This window comes from Scyliorhinus torazame, unplaced genomic scaffold (genome assembly GCF_047496885.1).
Source record: "Scyliorhinus torazame isolate Kashiwa2021f unplaced genomic scaffold, sScyTor2.1 scaffold_504, whole genome shotgun sequence".
NCBI lineage: Eukaryota > Metazoa > Chordata > Chondrichthyes > Carcharhiniformes > Scyliorhinidae > Scyliorhinus > Scyliorhinus torazame.
In genome coordinates, this window is record NW_027308231.1 from 53,991 (window position 1) to 75,126 (window position 21,136).

At 62.4% G+C, this 21,136-nt stretch overlaps 1 long non-coding RNA gene across 4 annotated transcripts; it reads left to right on the forward strand.

The window, feature by feature from the left end:
• Positions 1-1,953: 1,953 nt before the first annotated feature.
• Positions 1,954-4,918, forward strand: LOC140406357 (uncharacterized). 4 transcript variants are annotated; one of them, XR_011939127.1, is made up of 5 exons: positions 1,954-2,130; positions 2,241-2,375; positions 3,022-3,320; positions 3,432-3,611; positions 4,169-4,918. It is a non-coding gene; the product is annotated as an uncharacterized lncRNA (long non-coding RNA). The 4 variants fall into 4 exon arrangements; XR_011939129.1 differs by having other exon boundaries at positions 2,241-2,334; XR_011939128.1 differs by lacking the exon at positions 3,022-3,320 and having other exon boundaries at positions 1,957-2,130; positions 2,241-2,441.
• Positions 4,919-21,136: the final 16,218 nt, after the last annotated feature.

Genomic DNA, 21,136 nt, shown 5'->3' on the forward strand with positions numbered 1-21,136 from the left:
AAGAGACTCCGCCCCCTCTGCTGAGGCCACGCCCCTCTCAAGAGACCCCGCCCCCACACCCGAGATCCCGCCCCTATCCGCAGGACACGCCCATTCCCTAGACCACGCCCAACCCCTCTCCAAAGACCCCGCCCACCACCCAGACACCTCCCGTCCCCTGTCAACTTGGAGTGAAACTTTTCTCCTCTGCGGGTTCGGGCAAAACTTTCCGAGAAGAGAAACCGCGGCGAAAGCTGCAGAGACGCTGCGTTTAAAACCCCTGCAAAGCGGCTCCGCAGAGAGGGAGAGAGGGAGCCTGTCCCTGTCTCTCTCTCTGTCTCCCTGCACTCCCCTGTCTCTCTGTCTGTCTGCCGGTCCCCGGCTCTCTCACACCCACAGCAATCCGACCCGGGACAGAGCGGCGGCGGCGGCACCCACCGCCTTTCAGTCTGACCGCCGCCCCCGCACCCAGGCTGCATTCACCCTGCACAAGGCGGCACTTTTTGCTGCTACTTCCAGTTCGCACACTTTCATTCCGCAACATCCACATTGATGCTGCCCCGGCCAGAGTGCAAGGGGGTGAATCTGAACCTGCTCCCCGGGAAAGAGCGCTCTCCCCCGGCCAGAGTGCAAGGGGGTGAATCTGAACCTGCTCCCCGGGAAAGAGCGCTCTCCCCCGGCCACAGTGCAAGGGGGTGAATCTGAACCTGCTCCCCGGGAAAGAGCGCTCTCCCCCGGCCAGAGTGCAAGGGGGTGAATCTGAACTTCCTCCCCGGGAAAGGTGCACCTTCCCTAAGGGAGTGAATCTGAACCGGCTCCCCGGGAAAGAGCGCTCTCCCCCGGCCTTCCCTAAGGGAGTGAATCTGAACCTGCTCCCCGGGAAAGAGCGCTCTCCCCCGGCCTTCCCTAAGGGAGTGAATCTGAACCGGCTCCCCGGGAAAGAGCGCTCTCCCCCGGCCTTCCCTAAGGGAGTGAATCTGAACCTGCTCCCCGGGAAAGAGCGCTCTCCCCCGGCCTTCCCTAAGGGAGTGAATCTGAACCTCCTCCCCGGGAAAGGTGCACCTTCCCGAAGGGAGTGAATCTGAACCGGCTCCCCGGGAAAGGTGCACCCTCGGAACCGGTCTGCTCCCCTTGCCGCGGGGTCCGGGAGCGATGGGCAGCGGGTTGCTGTCCCAGCCCATCCAGGAAGCTCCCAGAGGCGGCCTGCCCGTCAAATCGGCCCGGGGGGCGGATATTAAGCCCGCCCACACTCATTCAAGCCCAGGGCAGCCGCCAAGTGCGAGTGACAAGTCATAAACCAACTTTCCAATTGCCACTGGTTTATGACTTGCCCGCGCTCACAGCGCCACCACCGCTCAGTGTGTGTGGGTGTGAGGGATCTCTCAGCAAGTGCTGACTCTCTCTCTGCTGGGTTCACATTGTCAGTGTGTGTGGGTGTGAGGGATCTCTCAGCCAGTGCTGCCTCGTCCCTCTCCTGGCTTCACATTGTCAGTGTGTGTGTGGGTGAGGGATCTCTCAGCAAGTGCTGACTCTCTCTCTCTGCTGGGTTCACATTGTCAGTGTGTGTGTGGGTGAGGGATCTCTCAGCAAGTGCTGACCCTCTCTCTCTCCTGGTGACCTCAATCCCTGTGCCAACAAAAGAGCCAACACGCCGTCACGCCTTCTCCACGACCCTCTCAACCTGGGTGCCGACTTTCAGGGATCCACGTACACCGAGGAGGACACCGGTAGATCTCTCTGCTCACCCGCACCGCCCGCAATCTTAGCTGATGAGCCCCAGTGACTCTGTCTTCCTGTTATCCCTTCCAAAATGAATCAGCTCACCCTTGAGACTCCCATTTGCCACCTCCCAGCCCAGCTCTGCAGCTTCCCTGTGTGTGACTTGTAACACGAGATTCACTCCACCGACACTTGAGTGTCGCCTGCAAATTGACTCGCCCACCCTTCTCCGGGGGTGGTGGGGGGGGGTCACCTCCAGCTGTCTGCCTGGCCTGGGGTTCTGATTCCCGTCTTTCCGTCCGGCAGAGCGAATGTTGGAGGGAGGAGGAGGAGGAGGAGGAGGAGGAGGGGAGGAGGGCCGGCGGCGCCAGCCGGAGCGGGGAGATCTACGGGCGGCGGAGCCGATGCTTCTTGGCCAACCTGACCAGGGCGGTGAGTCTGGGCAAGGGTGGGGGGGGGCACCGAGACAGGAAAAGGGCCTCGCTGTGTGGGGGGGGGGGGGGTGACGGTACTGAAGCGCTGACCTCGCCTCCCTCCCTCAGAATCAGACGTCGGACGCCTCGGAGCCAATGGGCGGACGCTGCTACCTCCATCGCTTGGCGGGGGCGGAGAAGGAGTTTCAGGTCCAAGTTCAAGGTTCGCCATGGCTGCCGTGCAGGGCGGGCGAGAGCGTTCAGGTAGGCCCGGGGTGGGGGGGGCCGACCCTTGACACGTCGGCGCCGATCCCCGGCACTTGGCCTGAGGTAAAGGCGCCCGGCACCGAGGGGGAAAGGAGCAGCGCGGATGGAGGGTTGGTTGACGAGTAGAAAGCAAAGAGTGGGGGATTGATGGGCGTTTCTCTGCTCGTGGCAATCAGCAGCCAGCGGCGTCCCTCGGGGGGGGGGGGGGGGGATCCGTGCTGGGCCCCGCCACCCGTTGACGATTTACATGGATGGTTTGGAGTTGGGGGACCAGGGGTTGTTTCCGCTGGGGGGGGGGGGGGGGCATAGCCTCAAAACGAGGGGAAGTAGATTTAGGACTGAGCGAGTTTAGGAGGAACCCGCTCGCCCAAAGGGTTGTGAATCTGTGGGACTCCTGGGTGAAATGTTTTTCAGATCAAGACGGATCGTCTTTTTGGGCAGGATTAAGGGTTGTGGTGTTTGGGCTGGAAAGTGGAGCCGAGTCCACAAAAGATGTCCTTGAATGGAGGGGCCAGGTGGCCTACTCCTGCTCCTGGTTCTGGCCAGACCACTGATTGCGATGCCTCTTAATGCACGACTTAACTGGTTACTTCACCACCCCCCCCCCCCCCCCGTTTCCCCACCCCCTCTTTCTGGGTTCCAGGTGCCGGGATTCCGAGGCGTCCTCGCTTGCCCGGGCGGGCGCCTCTGCCGCCGTGACGACGGCCGGCCGCCGCTCCCCGAGGCCCGGACGCCGAGAGCCCCCGGGACGGGCCCGGCCTCCTCCTCCTCCGCCGCCGCCCCTCCTCCTCCTCCTGCGGGAGGGGGCGGCCAGGGCGGCCAGCCTGGAGGCTGGATCCAGGTGGGCATCCGTGTGCGGGAGAGCGCCGAGTGCGCGGAGATGGAGGAACGGGAGGCAGAAGGGGCGGCCGACGGCCTGGCCAACGTGACCGCGATTCACAGGTAAACCAGGCGACAGGGCGGAGGGTCGGGACAGCGACAAGGGCAGAGAGCACTGGGTGGCACATCAGGAGGAGCTGAGCGGTGAAAGATTCTGCCTGTCCCTCTCCTCAGGTGCCACATACGGAACCCACACACGTGCAGCAGCTTGGAACTGTGCCTCGAACTCTGGGAATATGCCGGGTGTTCCCAACATTCCGTCCCGTCACTTCTACAGCGTCTGGAAAAGATGATCAGAGCGGGGAATGTACAACTGAAGATTGCTGGCAAAACCTGTACGACCGTCAGCATCAGGTACAGAGTAAAGCTCCGTCCGCACTGTCCCCATCAAACACTGCCGGGGCAGGTACAGCACGGGGTTAGATACAGAGTAAAGCTCCGTCCACACTGTCCCCATCAAACACTCCCAGGACAGGTACAGCACGGGGTTAGATACAGAGTAAAGCTCCCTCTACACTGTCCCCATCAAACACTGCCGGGACAGGTACAGCCCGGGGTTAGATACAGAGTAAAGCTCCGTCCGCACTGTCGCCATCAAACACTGCCGGGACAGGGACAGCACGGGGTTAGATACAGAGTAAAGCTCCGTCCGCACTGTCGCCATCAAACACTGCCGGGACAGGTACAGCCCGGGGTTAGATACAGAGTAAAGCTCCGTCCGCACTGTCGCCATCAAACACTCCCAGGACAGGTACAGCACGGGGTCAGACACAGAGCGAGTGTGAAGGCGAGCTGAGGTTTGACCCTCTTTGGACACCTGGAACGTGTATTGAGCCACTGATGACGTTGCCTGTTTTGACCTGCTAACGTGCCTCTTCTCTGTCACCTCTCTCCCCCCCCCCCCCCCTCAGGTCATCGAGCGGATCGAGCCCACCGCCCGCCGCGTCGACTGCGGGGTCCGTGGTGGCGGCGGCCGTCTGCGGCTCGCTGGGGGCGGCCGTGGCCGCCTGCGGCTGGCTGGGGGTGGCCGCCTACCGCAAGCTGCGCGGGGGTCGGGGTCGGGTGCACGCAAACAGCCGGCGGGCGGCCTGAAGCGCTGCCCGACCCCCACCCCGGGAGACGGAGGGACCGTCAGTAACGACAGGAGACGAGTGGAGAGTGAAAGCGTGGCTGGAATGAGCTTGAAGATACCTGCTGGCAGCACTGGAAGCAGCGCCTGCCCCCCCCCCCCCCCACACACACACACACACTTTTGCTTCATATGCCTCCTGCCTGGCCAAATGGCGAATGCTGCCAAGTGGACAGGAGCCTGAATTGGAGGCCATTTCCATTCCGAGTTGTACACTTTGACTTGAATTGGCAGCAGCACTTTGCGACGACTGGAAGTCAGCAGAAATGGAAGTTTCAAACTTGCCAGGTGAGGGTGCCAGGACGTGAGTCAGTCAGGACGCTGGGCTATTAAACTGACCGTTTTCATCGCATGCAAACTGTTTGATGAGAAATTCCAATCCGAGGATTGGAGTGAAAAGCCTGTGTGTGTGTGTGTGAACAATACAAGATGTCCAATCTGAAGTGAAACTTTGCAGTGAGCTTTGTTTTTGTGGCCCAGCCAGGAATCTTCTCTCCAAATGGAGGCAGAAATGAAGTGGTGTTTAACTGGTGATTTCTTGCTGCTTTTTGACTCATTCTTGTGGAAAGCCTCCCTCAGGCGACAGACGAATGGTCATTCCCAACATGTCAGAAATGGAGAGGGAAAGCAGCAATGTGAAAGCAAAGCCAGAAATAAGGACAGGACAGAATCTGCTGCCTGCCTGCTTGCTGAATGAAACGCGAGCAGAGGCAGGCCAAGTGTTTCCCTTTGCAGACTCAGGGTTCGGTTGGAGAAACAGGGCTGATTCAGTCCCTACTGAACCAATCTCTCTCGCCCCTAGGACAGTCGGGCAATCTGCCTGTCAGCCGGCTGACCCTTGGCTGCACTCCCTCTCTGGCAACTGTATCCTTTCTATGTCAGGGAGAGGTTCCAACTGCACCCAGCACTCCAGGTGTGGCCTCACCGACACCTTGTCGAACTGCAGTGAGGCATCTGCACTTGTGAATTTAAATCCCTCTGGCAATAATGAAGGCCAACTTATCATTGACCTTCTTCACTGCTTGCTGCGCCCGCTTTGAGCGACTGGTGTACAAGCTCCATTGGTCCATCCACATTGCCCCCAACATATGACGGTTTAAATCCGACTCTTTCCTTCAGTCTTTGTTTGACACTTAAGTCGGACAAGTGTGCGAATCGCCTCAGTGTTGTGCTCACGTGAAATGTCCCACCATGAAGTCAGTTCAAATGGCTGACTGCTGACGGTGGATTTGTTGAACCAGATTCCCAGAGAGAAGATGGGGAGACAAACAGAATTTCTGAATTCAAGATTGAGAATCTCCATCAAACACTGTTAGCAAAAGTACATCATGGGGGTTAGGTAGAGATTCCACATCCCTCTAAACTGTCCCCATCAAAGGCTGCCAGGACAGGTCGAGCACGGGGTTAGACACAGAGTCAAGCTCCCCTCTGCACTGACCCCCACCAAACACCCCCTGGTACAACAGGTGCCAAACTATTTGAACTTGTGCTTGAGCCCGATTAGACGGAAATGTTGTCCTGTGGGCTGACAAACAGTTTGTCAGTAAGACTGAGGTCGGCCTGGTACTGCACTCGACAACATTGGTGGCACTTGGCAAATGTACGGTGCGTCGCTGTCTGTGTTGTGTGAATCCCCAGCTGTGAAATATGTGTGCCGTTTAAACTTGCACCGTTTATGCCTTCTCATCATCTGTAAAGATCAGGTTTCTCTTCTTTTAAAGTCTAAAGTACACCACCTTACATTGGCCGACACTGAGAGACGTCCACAGTTGAGTCTCCTGCCAAAACATGAATCCCCCTCCCTGCAATTTGATGTTTCCAGCTGCGCTGTCTCAAGTTTGGTGTCATTGTCAAACCGGGATGTGTAGCATTCTATCAAATTGTCTTAAATGGCTAATATATATGTGTGTGAGTGAGTTTGTGCGTGCCAATGTGTGTGCACGCATGTATCTGGAGCCGTCTATGTGTCAGTCACGAGGGAGGGAGAGACACGGGGAGATGGAGGGATGGAGGGACCATCAATAACGACAGAAGACGATTGGAGAGTGAAAGCGTGGCTGGAATGAGCTTGAAGATACCTGCTGGCAGCATTGGAAGCAGCGCCTGCCCCCCACACACACTTTTGTTTCATATGCCTCCTGCCTGCTTGTTTGCCAAAGGCAGGCGAATGGTGAATTCAGACAGAAGCCTGAATTTTAGGCCCGATAAGATGGGACGCACTCCCTGTACATTTTGACTTCAACGACGGGCAGGGCCCGCTGGGGATTTGGAAAAGGGGAGTTGGGACCCACCCATGGGAAAGGGACGGAGACTCGGGGACGGAGACTCGGGGCCAAACCTGGGCAGAAAATGGGTCCCATTCAAACGGATCGATTGTTGTGGAGGGGGGAAAGAGTGAGAGAGACGGGGAGAGAGACAGACACACATGGGGGAGAGAGACAGACACACATGGGGGGGGGGGGGAGAGAGACAGACACACGGGTGGGGGGAGGGAGAGAGGGACACACGGGTGGGGGGGAGAGAGAGAGCGAGACACGGAGAGAGAGAGAGAGAGAGATCCAGGGTGGGGAAGAGAGACACATGGGGGGAGACAGACAGAAAGAAATAGAGGTGATGACATTTAGAAGGGGGGATTCCAGAGGTTAGAGAACCGTGCCAAGCAATTGGGGGGGATGCTCAAGAGGCTGGAATCGGAGGTGAGCAGAGATCTGGGAGGGTTGTAGGAGGTTACAGAGATAGGGAGGGATTTGAAGAGGAGGATGAGAATTGTAGGGAACTGAAGGAGGTAAAAGAGACAGGGAGGGAGGGAGTGCAGGGGAGCGCGGGTGTTGAAATCCCACTCCTCCCTATGTTGTTGATCCAGTTGTTGTTGTAGTTGGATCCAGTTGTTGTTGTAGTCACCCCAGTTGTTGTTGTAATTGGGCCCAGAGACCCCGCCCCTCTGCTGAGACCCTGCCCCCTGGAGAGACCCCGCCCACTCCACTGAGACCACGCCCCTACCCCTAAGCCACGCCCACTCTCTATAGACCCCGCCCCCTCGTTGGAGACCACGCCCCCTCCTCAGAGACCACGCCCCTCTCAAGAGACCACACCCCTTCTGAGACCACGCCCCTTAGACTTAAGCCACGCCCACTCAGGCGACCACTCCCATTCCTCCTAGACCACGCCCACTAGCCTTAAGCCACGCCCACTCAGGAGACCACGCCCCTAACACTAAGCCCCACCCCTCTCAAGACACCACGCCCCTTCTCAAGAGACCCCGCCCTTATCCCAAAGCCCCACCCTCCCTCAAGAGGCCACGCCCCTACCCCTAAGCCACGCCCACTCCTTTTAGACCACGCCCATTAGTCCTAAGCCCCGCCCACTCCGGAGACCACACCCCCTTCTCAGAGACCACGCCCCTAGCAAGAGACCACGCCCACTCTGGAGACCCCGCCCACTCCTCTGAGACCACGCCCATTAGTCCTAAGCCCCACCCACTCAAGAGACCACGCCCCTAAAGAGACCCCACCCACTCCTCAGAGACCACGCCCCCAAACGAGTCCACGCCCCTAGCAAGAGACCCCGTCCCTCAAGAGACCCCGCCCACTTGACTTAAGCCACGCCCACTCCGGAGACACCGCCCACTCTGGAGACCCCGCCCACTAGTCCTAAGCCCCGCCCACTCCCTGGAGACCACGCCCCTAAAGAGACCCCGCCCCCTCTCTGAGACCCCGCCCCTCCCAAGAGACCCCGCCCCTCATCAGAGACCACGCCCCTAGCAAGAGACCCCGCCCACTCTGGAGAATCCGCCCATTAGTCCGAAGCCCCGCCCACTCCCTGGAGACCACGCCCCTAAAGAGACCACGCCCACTCTACTGAGACCACGCCCATTAGTCCTAAGCCCCGCCCACTCCGGAGACCGCATCCCTTCTGAGAGACCACGCCCACTACACTTAAGCCCCGCCCACCCTCACGAGACCACGCCCACTCTCAGGCAACCACGCCCATTCCTCCTAGACCCCGCCCACTAGCCTTAAGCCCCGCCCACCCTCAAGAGACCACGCCCCCACGCCTAAGCCACGCCCACTCAGGCGACCACGCCCACTAGCCTTAAGCCACGCCCACTCTCAGGAGACCACGCCCCTACCACTAAGCCCCACCCCTTTCCAGAGACCACGCCCCTTCTCCGAGACCACGCCCCTACCCCTAAACCCCGCCCACCCTCAAGAGACCACGCCCACTCCTCCTAGACCACGCCCCTGCCCCTAAACTCCTCCCACTCAAGAGACCACGCCCATTAGTCCTAAGCCCCGCCCACTCCGGAGACCACACCCCTTCTCAGAGACCACGCCCTCTAGACTTAAGCCACGCCCACTCAGGCGACCACGCCCATTCCGCCTAGACCACGCCCACTAGCCTTAAGCCACGCCCGCTCTCAGGAGACCACGCCCCTACCACTAAGCCCCACCCCTTTCCAGAGACCACGCCCCTTCTCCGAGACCACGCCCCTACCCCTAAACCCCGCCCACCCTCAAGAGACCACGCCCACTCCTCCTAGACCACGCCCCTTCTCAAGAGACCCCGTCCACTACTCCGAGACTCCGCCCACTCCTCCGAGACCACACCCCTTCTCAAGAGACCCCGCCCCCCATTTGGAGACCACGCCCCTAACCCTAAACCCCGCCCACTCACGAGACCACGCCCCTAAAGAGACCACGCCCCTTCTCAGAGACCACGCCCCCATTCTTAGACCCCGCCCCCTAACGAGTCCACGCCCCTAGCAAGAGACCCCGCCCACTCTGGAGACCCCGCCCATTAGTCCTAAGACCCGCCCACGCCCCTGTCCCTAAGACACGCCCATTCTGGAGACCACGCCCCTAAAGAGACCCCGCCCACTCTCTAGAGACCACGCCCCTAAAGAGACCCCGCCCACTCTTTGGAGACCCCGCCCTTATTCCCAAGCCCCGCCCACTCTCAAGAGACCACGCCCCCACACCTAAGCCACGCCCACTCTCAGGCGACCACGCCTATTCCTCCTAGACCACGCCCACTAGCCTTAAGCCACGCCCACTCTCAGGAGACCACGCCCCTAACACAAAGCCCCACCCCTTTCCAGAGACCCCGCCCCTTCTCCGAGACCACGCCCCTGCCCCTAAACTCCTCCCACTCAAGAGACCACGCCCATTAGTCCTAAGCCCCGCCCACTCCGGAGACCACGCCCCTTCTCCGAGACCACGCCCCTAGCAAGAGACCACGCCCACTCTGGAGACCCCGCCCACTCCGAGACCACGCCCATTAGTCCTACGCCCCGCCCACTCCCTGGAAACCCCGCCCCCAAAGAGACCCCGCCCACTCCTCCGAGACCACGCCCATTTCAGGAGACCACGCCCACTTCAAAAGACCACGCCTCTATCTGTCCCGAAGCCCCGCCCCTCCCAAGAGACCACGCCCTTGCGCTTAAGCCCCGCCCACACACGAGAGACCACGCCCCTACCCCTAAGCCACGCCCACTCTGGAGACCACGCCCCTAAAGAGAATCCACCCCCTCAGAGACCACGCCCTATCCCCAAGCCACGCCCACTCAAGAGACCCCGCCCCTTCTCTGGAGACCACGCCCTCTGGAGAGACCACGCCCATTTCAATAGACCACGCCCACTTCAAGAGACCACGCCTCTATCTGTCGCGAAGCCCCGCCCACTCTCCTAGACCACGCCCCTGCCCCTAAACCCCGCCCACTCACGAGACCACGCCCCCAAATAGACTCCGCCCCCTCAGAGACCACGCCCTATCCCCAAGCCACGCCCCTAGCAAGAGACCCCGCCCCCAAATCCGAGACCACGGCCCTTCTCAAGGGACCACGCCCCCTGTTTGGAGACCACGCCCTTATCCCTAAGCCCCGCCCACCCTCCAGAGACCACGCCCCCACACCTAAGCCACGCCCACTCTCAGGCGACCACGCCCATTCCTCCTAGACCACGCCCACTAGCCTTAAGCCACGCCCACTCTCAGGAGACCACGCCCCTAACACAAAGCCCCACCCCTTTCCAGAGACCCCGCCCCTTCTCCGAGACCACTCCCCTGCCCCTAAACCCCGCCCACTCAAGAGACCACGCCCACTCCTTGGAGACCACGCCCATCCCCAGAGACCACGCCCCTCAGGAGACCCCGCCCATTAGTCCTAAGCCCCGCCCACTCCCTGGAGACCCCGCCCCCTCTTTGGAGACCACGCCCCTACCAAGACCCCGCCCCTTAGCGAGACCACGCCCCCTCTCAAGAGACCACGCCCCGTCCCTAAGCCACGCCCACTCTGGAGACCACGCCCCCAAAGAGATCCCGTCCACTCCGAGACCACGCCCATTTCAATAGACCACGCCCACTTCAAGAGACCACGCCTCTATCTGTCGCGAAGCCCCGCCCACTCACTAGAGACCACGCCCCCTCCTCCGAGACCCCGCCCACTAGCCTTAATCCACGCCCACTCTGGAGACCACGCCCCTAAAGAGACCCCGCCCCCTCTTTGGAGACCACGCCCCTACCAAGACCTCGCCCCTTAGCGAGACCACGCCCACTCTCACGAGCCCACGCCCCTTCTCAAGAGACCCCGCCCCCCGAAGCGACCCCGCCCCCTGATTGGAGACCACGCCCTTATCCCTAAGCCCCGCCCACCCTCAAGAGACCACGCCCCACACCTAAGCCACGCCCACTCTCAGGAGACTACGCCCCTAAAGAGACCCCGCCCCCTCTTTGGAGACGACATCCACACCCCCAAGACCACGCCCACTCTCTGGAGACCACGCCCCTTTGAAACCAGGCCCCGCCCACACTCCTAGCCCCGCCCACTCACGAGACCACGTCCCTAACGAGACCACGCCCCCAAAGAGACCCCGCCCACTCCTCCGAGACCACGCCCCTACCCCCGAGCCACGCCCCTAGCAAGAGACCCCGCCCACTCTGGAGACCCCGCCCATTAGTCCTAAGACCCGCCCACTCCCTGGAGACCACGCCCCTGTCCCTAAGCCACGCCCACTCTGGAGACCACGCCCCTAAAGAGACCCCGCCCACTCTCTAGAGACCACGCCCCTAAAGAGACCCCGCCCACTCTCTAGAGACCACGCCCCTTCAACGAGACCACGCTCCTACGACCAAGCCACGCCCACTCTGGAGACCACGCCCCTAAAGAGACCACGCCCCTACCGCTAAACCCCGCCCACTCACGAGACCACGCCCCTAAAGAGACCCCGCCCCCTCCTCCGAGACCCCGCCCCTCAAGAGCCCTCGCCCCCACACCTAAGCCACGCCCACTCTCAGGCGACCACGCCCATTCCTCCTAGACCACGCCCACTAGCCTTAAGCCACGCCCACTCTCAGGAGACCCCGCCCCTGCCCCTAAACTCCTCCCACTCAAGAGACCACGCCCATTAGTCCTAAGCCCCGCCCACTCCAGAGACCACACCCCTTCTCAGAGACCACGCCCCCATTCTTAGACCCCGCCCCTAGCAAGAGACCCCACCCACTCTGGAGACCCCGCCCACTCCTCCGAGACCACGCCCATTAGTCCTACGCCCCGCCCACTCCCTGGAGACCCCGCCCCCAAAGAGACCCCGCCCACTCCTCCGAGACCACGCCCATTTCAGGAGACCACGCCCACTTCAAAAGACCACGCCTCTATCTGTCCCGAAGCCCCGCCCCTCCCAAGAGACCACGCCCTTGCGCTTAAGCCCCGCCCACACACGAGAGACCACGCCCCTACCCCTAAGCCACGCCCACTCTGGAGACCACGCTCCTAAAGAGACTCCACCCCCTCAGAGACCACGCCCTATCCCCAAGCCACGCCCACTCAAGAGACCCCGCCCCTTCTCTGGAGACCACGCCTCTACCCATAAGCCCCGCCCACCCTCACGAGACCACGCCCCTGCCACTAGACCCCGCCCACTCTTTGGAGACCCCGCCCCCTGGAGAGACCACGCCCATTTCAATAGACCACGCCCACTTCAAGAGACCACGCCTCTCTCTGCCACGCCATCTCTGGAGACCACGCCCCCAAATAGACCCCGCCCCTCTTCTGGGACCCGCCCCCTTTCTAGAGACCCCGCCCACTCCAGAGACCACGCCCCCTCCTCAGAGACCACGCCCCCTAATGAGTCCACGCCCCTAGCAAGAGACCACGCCCACTCTGGAGACCCCGCCCATTAGTCCAAAGCCCCGCCCACTCCCTGGAGACCACGCCCCTCAAGAGACCCCGCCCACTAGACTTAAGACACGCCCACTCTCAGGAGACCACGCCCACTCCTCCGAGACCACGCCCCTTTCAAGTAGTGGCCACGCCCACTCCTCCGAGACCACGCCCCTATCAAGAGACCACGCCCCTAAAGAGACCACGCCCCCGCCTCCGAAACCACGCCCTAAGCCCCGCCCACTCTCTGGAGACCACGCCCCTTTGAGACCAGGCCCCGCCCACTCTCCTAGACCATGCCCCTAAACCCCGCCCACTCACGAGACCACGCCCCCAAAGAGACCCCGCCCACTCCTCCGAGACCACGCCCTTACCCCCAAGCCACGCCCCTAGCAAGAGACCCCGCCCACTCTGGAGACCCCGCCCATTAGTCCTAAGCCCCGCCCACTCCCTGGAGACCACGCCCCTAAAGAAACCCCGCCCCCTCCTCCGAGACCACGCCCCTGCCCCTAAGCCACGCCCACTCTCAGGAGACCACGCCCATTCCTCCTAGACCACGCCCACTAGCCTTAAGCCACGCCCACTCTCAGGAGACCCCGCCCCTACCACAAAGCCCCACCCCTTTCCAGAGACCCCGCCCCTTCCCCTAGACCACGCCCCTGCCCCTAAACTCCTCCCACTCAAGAGGCCACGCCCATTAGTCCTAAGCCCCGCCCACTCCCGGGAGACCACGCCCCTAAAGAGGACACGCCCACTCCTCCGAGACCACGCCCCTGCCCCTAAACCCTTCCCACTCCAGAGACCACGCCCCTTCTCAAGAGACCCCGCCCACTACTCCGAGACTCCGCCCACACCTCCGAGACCACGCCCCTTCTCAAGAGACCCCGCCCCCCGTTTGGAGACCACGCCCCTAACCCTAAACCCCGCCCACTCAAGAGACCACTCCCCTAAAGAGACCCCGCCCACTCCGAGACCACTCCCCTCTCAAGAGACCATGCCCCTGCCACTGAGCCCCGCCCCCCTCTTTGGAGACCACGCCCATTCATCCTAAGCCCCGCCCACTCTCTCGAAACCACGCCCCTAAAGAGGACCCGCCCACTCCTCCGAGACCACGCTCCTGCCCCTAAACCCCGCCCACTCACGAGACCACGCCCCTAAAGAGACCCCGCCCCTTCTCTAGAGACCACGCCTCTACCCATAAGCCCCGCCCACTTGCAAGAGACCACGCCCCTAAAGAGACCCCCGCCCCTCTTTGGAGACCACACCCACTCCCCCAAGACCACGCCCACTCTCAGGAGACCACGCCCATTCCTCCTAGGCCACGCCCACTCTCACGAGACCCCGCCCCTTCTCAAGAGACCCCGCCCCCCGAAGCGACCCCGCCCCCTGATTGGAGACCACGCCCTTATACCTAAGCCACGCCCACTCTCAGGCGACCACGCCCATTCCTCGTAGACCACGCCCACTAGCCTTAAGTCACGCCCCTCTCAGGAGACCACGCCCCTAAAGAGGCCCCGCCCACTCCTCTTAGACCACGCCCTTGCCCTTAAACCCCGCCCACTCAAGAGAGCTCGCCCCTCTCAAGCGACCCCGCCCATTCCTCCGCGACCACGCCCCTACCGCTAAACCCCGCCCACTCAGGAGACCACGCCCCTAAAGAGACCCCACCCCTTCGAGACCACGCCCCTACCCATAAGCCACGCCCACTCAGGAGACCACGCCCCTAAAGAGACCCCGCCCCCTGCTCAGAGACCACGCCCTATCCCCAAGCCACGCCCACTCAAGAGACCCCGCCCCAAGTCCGAGACCACGCCCCTACCCCTAAGCCACGCCCACTCTTGAGACCACTCCCCTAAAGAGACCACGCCCCCTCTTTGGAGACCCCGCCCCCTGGAGACCACGCCCATTTCAATAGACCCCGCCCACTCCCCCGAGACCACGCCCACTCTGGAGACCCGCCCACTCCTCCGAGACCACGCCCATTAGTCCTAAGCCCCGCCCACTCCCTGGAGACCACGCCCCTAAAGAGACTCCGCCCCCTCGGAGACCACGCCCCTGCCCGTAAGCCACGCCCACTCTCAGGAGACCACGCCCATTCCTCCTAGGCCACGCCCACTCTCACGAGACCACGCCCCTTCTCAAGAGACCCCGCCCCCGAAGCGACCCCGCCCCCTGATTGGAGACCACGCCCTTATCCCTAAGCCCCGCCCACCCTCAAGAGACCACGCCCCTGCCCCTAAGCCACGCCCACTCTCAGGCGACCACGCCCATTCCTCCTAGACCACGCCCACTAGCCTTAAGCCACGCCCACTCTCAGGAGACCCCGCCCCTACCACAAAGCCCCACCCCTTTCCAGAGACCCCGCCCCTTCCCCTAGACCACGCCCCTGCCCCTAAACTCCTCCCACTCAAGAGGCCACGCCCATTAGTCCTAAGCCCCGCCCACTCCCGGGAGACCACGCCCCTAAAGAGGACACGCCCACTCCTCCGAGACCACGCCCCTGCCCCTAAACCCTTCCCACTCCAGAGACCACGCCCCTTCTCAAGAGACCCCGCCCACTACTCCGAGACTCCGCCCACACCTCCGAGACCACGCCCCTTCTCAAGAGACCCCGCCCCCCGTTTGGAGACCACGCCCCTAACCCTAAACCCCGCCCACTCAAGAGACCACTCCCCTAAAGAGACCCCGCCCACTCCGAGACCACTCCCCTCTCAAGAGACCACGCCCCTGCCACTGAACCCCGCCCCCTCTTTGGAGACCACGCCCATTCATCCTAAGCCCCGCCCACTCTCTCGAAACCACGCCCCTAAAGAGGACCCGCCCACTCCTCCGAGACCACGCTCCTGCCCCTAAACCCCGCCCACTCACGAGACCACGCCCCTAAAGAGACCCCGCCCCTTCTCTGGAGACCACACCTCTACCCATAAGCCCCGCCCACTCGCAAGAGACCACGCCCCTAAAGAGACCCCGCCCCTCTTTGGAGACCACACCCACTCCCCCAAGACCACGCCCACTCTCAGGAGACCACGCCCATTCCTCCTAGGCCACGCCCACTCTCATGAGACCCCGCCCCTTCTCAAGAGACCCCGCCCCCCGAAACGACCCCGCCCCCTGATTGGAGACCACGTCCTTATCCCTAAGCCCCGCCCACCCTCAAGAGACCACGCCCCCACACCTAAGCCACGCCCACTCTCAGGCGACCACGCCCATTCCTCCTAGACCCCGCCCACTAGCCTTAAGCCCCGCCCACTCTCAGGAGACCACGCCCCTAACAAAGCCCCACCCCTTTCCAGAGACCCCGACCACTCCTCCTAGACCACGCCCCTGCCCCTAAACCACGCCCACTCTTGAGACCACTCCCCTAAAGAGACCCCGCCCACTCCCCCGAGACCACGCCCCTCTCAAGAGACCACGCCCCCCGAAGCGACCCCGCCCCCTGATTGGAGACCACGCCCTTATCCCTAAGCCCCGCCCACCCTCAAGAGACCACGCCCCCACGCCTAAGCCACGCCCACTCTCAGGCGACCACGCCCATTCCTCCTAGACCACGCCCACTAGCCTTAAGCCACGCCCACTCTCCGGAGACCACGCCCCTAACACAAAGCCCCGCCCCTTTCCAGGGACACCGCCCCTCCACCGAGTCCACGCCCCTAGCAAGTGACCACGCCCACTAGACTTAAGCCACGCCCTCTCAAGAGACCACGCCCCTTTTCAAGAGACCCCGCCCCGTTTGGAGACCACGCCCCTACCCCTAAGCCACGCCCACTCTCTGGAGACCACGCCCCTAAAAGGCCACGCCCCCTCTTTGGAGACCCCGCCCCCTGGAGACCACGCCCATTTCAATAGACCCCGCCCACTCCCCCGAGACCACGCCCACTCTGGAGACCCGCCCACTCCTCCGAGACCACGCCCATTAGTCCTACGCCCCGCCCACTGCCTGGAGACAACGCCCCCAAAGAGACCCCGCCCACTCCTCCGAGACCACGCCCCCAAACGAGTCCACGCCCCTAGCAAGAGACCACGCCCACTAGACTTAAGCCACGCCCACTCCGGAGACCACGCCCACTCCTCTGAGACCACGCCCATTAGTCCTAAGCCCCGCCCACTCAAGAGACCACGCCCCTAAAGAGACCCCGCCCACTCCTCAGAGACCACGCCCCCAAACGAGTCCACACCCCTAGCAAGAGACCACGCCCACTAGACTTAAGCCACGCCCACTCCGGAGACCACGTCCACTCCGGAGACCACGCCCCTTCTCAGAGACCACGCCCCCTAACGAGTCCACGCCCCTTCTCAGAGACCACGCCCACTCTCGAGACCACGCCCCTAAAGAGGCCCCGCCCACTCTCTTAGACCACGCCCATGCGCCTAAGCCCCGCCCACTCTTTGGAGACCCCGCCCCCTGGAGAGACCACGCCCATTTCAAGAACCACGCCCACTTCCAGAGACCACGCCCCTATCTGTCGAGAAGCCCCGCCCACTCAGAGACCACGCCCCTAAAGAGACTTGGCCACGCCCCTTTTCAAGAGACCCGCCCCCTCTGCTGAGGCCACGCCCCTCTCAAGAGACCCCGCCCCCACCCCAAGCCACGCCCACTCAAAAGACCACGCCCCTAGCAAGAGACCCCGCCCCTCAAGAGACCACTCCCACTAGCCTTAAGCCACGCCCACTCTCAAGAGACCACGCCCCCTGATTTGCGACCACGCCCTTATCCCTAAGCCCCGCCCACCCTCAAGAGACCACGCCCCCACGCCTAAGCCACGCCCACTCAGGCGACCACGTCCATTCCTCCTAGACCACGCCCACTAGCCTTAAGCCACGCCCACTCTCAGGAGACCACGCCCCTAACACAAATCCCCGCCCCTTTCCAGAGACCCCGCCCCTTCTCCTAGACCACGCCCCTGTCCCTAAACTCCTCCCACTCAAGAGACCACGCCCATTAGTCCTAAGCCCCGCCCACTCCGGAGACCACACCCCTTCTCAGAGACCACGCCCCCATTCTTAGACCACGCCCCTACCCCCGAGCCACGCCCCCTAGCAAGAGACCACGCCCACTCTGGAGACCCCGCCCACTCCTCCGAGACCACGCCCAGTAGTCCTAAGCCCCGCCCACTGCGGAGACCACGCCCCTTCTCAGAGACCCCGCCCCCTAACGAGTCCACACCCCTAGAAAGAGACCACGCCCACTCAGGAGACCACGCCCCCTACTCCGAGAACACGCCCCTCTCAAGAGGCCACTCCCCCTACTCCGAGACCACGCCCACTAGCGTTAAGACACGCCCACTCTCAGGAGACGACGCCCTTGCCCTTAAAGCCCGCCCCTACCCCAAGCCACGCCCACTCAAGAGACCACGCCCCTAAAGAGACCCCGCCCACTCCTCCGAGACCACGCCCCTGCCACTAGACCCCGCCCAATCTTTGGAGACCCCGCCCCCTGGAGAGACCACGCCCACTTCAAGAGACCACGCCCCTATCTGTCGCGTAGCCCCGCCCACTCCCTGGAGACCACGCCCCTCTCAAGAGACCACGCCCCCTGCTCCGAAACCACGCCCCCTCCTCCGAGACCACGCCCCTACGCTTAAGCCACGCCCACTCTGGAGACCACGACCCCAAAGAGACCCCGCCCACTCCGAGACCACGCCCCTGGCAAGAGACCCCGCCCCCTCCTCTGAGACCACGCCCCTGTCCCTAAGCCACGCCCACTCTGGAGACCACGCCCCCAAATAGACCCAGCCCACTCCTCCGAGACCACGCCCCTCAAGAGACCCCGCCCACTAGCCTTAAGCCACGCCCACTCTCAGGAGACCACGCCCACTCCTCCGAGACCACGCCCCCTCTCAAGAGACCCGCCCACTCCTCCGAGACCACGCCTCTTCTTTGGAGACCACACCCCTGCTACTTGGCCACGCCCCTATAGAGACCCCGCCCCTTTCAAGAGACCCCGCCCCCCGTTTTGAGACCACGCCCCTAACCCGAAACCCCGCCCACTCAAGAGACCGCGCCCCTACAATGAGACCACGCCCCTACCACCAAGCCACGCCCACTCTGGAGACCACGCCCCTACCGCTAAACCCCGCCCAATCAGGAGACCACGCCCCAGAGGAGCCACGCCCCCTCTTTGGAGACCACTCCCCCAAGACCACGCCCACTCTCTGGAGACCACGCCCCTGACGAAGCCCCGCCCACCCCTCCAAGACCACGCCCCTACGCTTAAGCCCCGCCCGCACACTAGAGACCACGCCCCCTCCTCAGAGACCACGCCCCTCTCAAGAGACCACGCCCCCTACTCCGAGACCACGCCCCTAAGGTTAAGCCACGCCCACACACTAGAGACCACGCCCCTTCTTCTGAGACACCGCCCCCTCTCTAGAGACCACGCCCCACACTCCGAGACCACGCCCCCTCCTCCGAGACCACGCCCCTAAAGAGGCCCCACCCCTTCTCCGAGACCACGCCCCTACCCATAAGCCACGCCCCTAAAGAGAATTGGACACGCCCCTAGAGCGAACCCGCCCCTTCTCAAGAGACTCCGCCCCCTCTGCTGAGGCCACGCCCCTCTCAAGAGACCCCGCCCCCACACCCGAGATCCCGCCCCTATCCGCAGGACACGCCCATTCCCTAGACCACGCCCAACCCCTCTCCAAAGACCCCGCCCACCACCCAGACACCTCCCGTCCCCTGTCAACTTGGAGTGAAACTTTTCTCCTCTGCGGGTTCGGGCAAAACTTTCCGAGAAGAGAAACCGCGGCGAAAGCTGCAGAGACGCTGCGTTTAAAACCCCTGCAAAGCGGCTCCGCAGAGAGGGAGAGAGGGAGCCTGTCCCTGTCTCTCTCTCTGTCTCCCTGCACTCCCCTGTCTCTCTGTCTGTCTGCCGGTCCCCGGCTCTCTCACACCCACAGCAATCCGACCCGGGACAGAGCGGCGGCGGCGGCACCCACCGCCTTTCAGTCTGACCGCCGCCCCCGCACCCAGGCTGCATTCACCCTGCACAAGGCGGCACTTTTTGCTGCTACTTCCAGTTCGCACACTTTCATTCCGCAACATCCACATTGATGCTGCCCCGGCCAGAGTGCAAGGGGGTGAATCTGAACCTGCTCCCCGGGAAAGAGCGCTCTCCCCCGGCCAGAGTGCAAGGGGGTGAATCTGAACCTGCTCCCCGGGAAAGAGCGCTCTCCCCCGGCCACAGTGCAAGGGGGTGAATCTGAACCTGCTCCCCGGGAAAGAGCGCTCTCCCCCGGCCAGAGTGCAAGGGGGTGAATCTGAACTTCCTCCCCGGGAAAGGTGCACCTTCCCTAAGGGAGTGAATCTGAACCGGCTCCCCGGGAAAGAGCGCTCTCCCCCGGCCTTCCCTAAGGGAGTGAATCTGAACCTGCTCCCCGGGAAAGAGCGCTCTCCCCCGGCCTTCCCTAAGGGAGTGAATCTGAACCGGCTCCCCGGGAAAGAGCGCTCTCCCCCGGCCTTCCCTAAGGGAGTGAATCTGAACCTGCTCCCCGGGAAAGAGCGCTCTCCCCCGGCCTTCCCTAAGGGAGTGAATCTGAACCTCCTCCCCGGGAAAGGTGCACCTTCCCGAAGGGAGTGAATCTGAACCGGCTCCCCGGGAAAGGTGCACCCTCGGAACCGGTCTGCTCCCCTTGCCGCGGGGTCCGGGAGCGATGGGCAGCGGGTTGCTGTCCGAGCCCATCCAGGAAGCTCCCAGAGGCGGCCTGCCTGTCAAATCGGCCCGGGGGGCGGATATTAAGCCCGCCCACACTCATTCAAGCCCAGGGCAGCCGCCAAGTGCGAGTGACAAGTCATAAACCAACTTTCCAATTGCCACTGGTTTATGACTTGCCCGCGCTCACAGCGCCACCACCGCTCAGTGTGTGTGTGGGTGTGAGGGATCTCTCAGCAAGTGCTGACTCGTCCCTCTCCTGGCTTCACATTGTCAGTGTGTGTGGGTGTGAGGGATCTCTCAGCAAGTGCTGACTCGTCCCTCTCCTGGCTTCACATTGTCAGTGTGTGTGTGGGTGAGGGATCTCTCAGCAAGTGCTGACTCTCTCTCTGCTGGGTTCACATTGTCAGTGTGTGTGTGGGTGAGGGATCTCTCAGCAAGTGCTGACCCTCTCTCTCCTGGTGACCTCAATCCCTGTGCCAACAAAAGAGCCAACACGCCGTCACGCCTTCTCCACGACCCTCTCAACCTGGGTGCCGACTTTCAGGGATCCACGTACACCGAGGAGGACACCGGTAGATCTCTCTGCTCACCCGCACCGCCCGCAATCTTAGCTGATGAGCCCCAGTGACTCTGTCTTCCTGTTATTCCTTCCAAAATGAATCAGCTCACCCTTGAGACTCCCATTTGCCACCTCCCAGCCCAGCTCTGCAGCTTCCCTGTGTGTGACTTGTAACACGAGATTCACTCCACCGACACTCGAGTGTCGCCTGCAAATTGACTCGCCCACCCTTCTACGGGGGGGGGCATAGCCTCAAAACGAGGGGAAGTAGATTTAGGACTGAGCGAGTTTAGGAGGAACCCGCTCGCCCAAAGGGTTGTGAATCTGTGGGACTCCTGGGTGAAATGTTTTTACAATCAAGACGGATCGTCTTTTTGGGGAG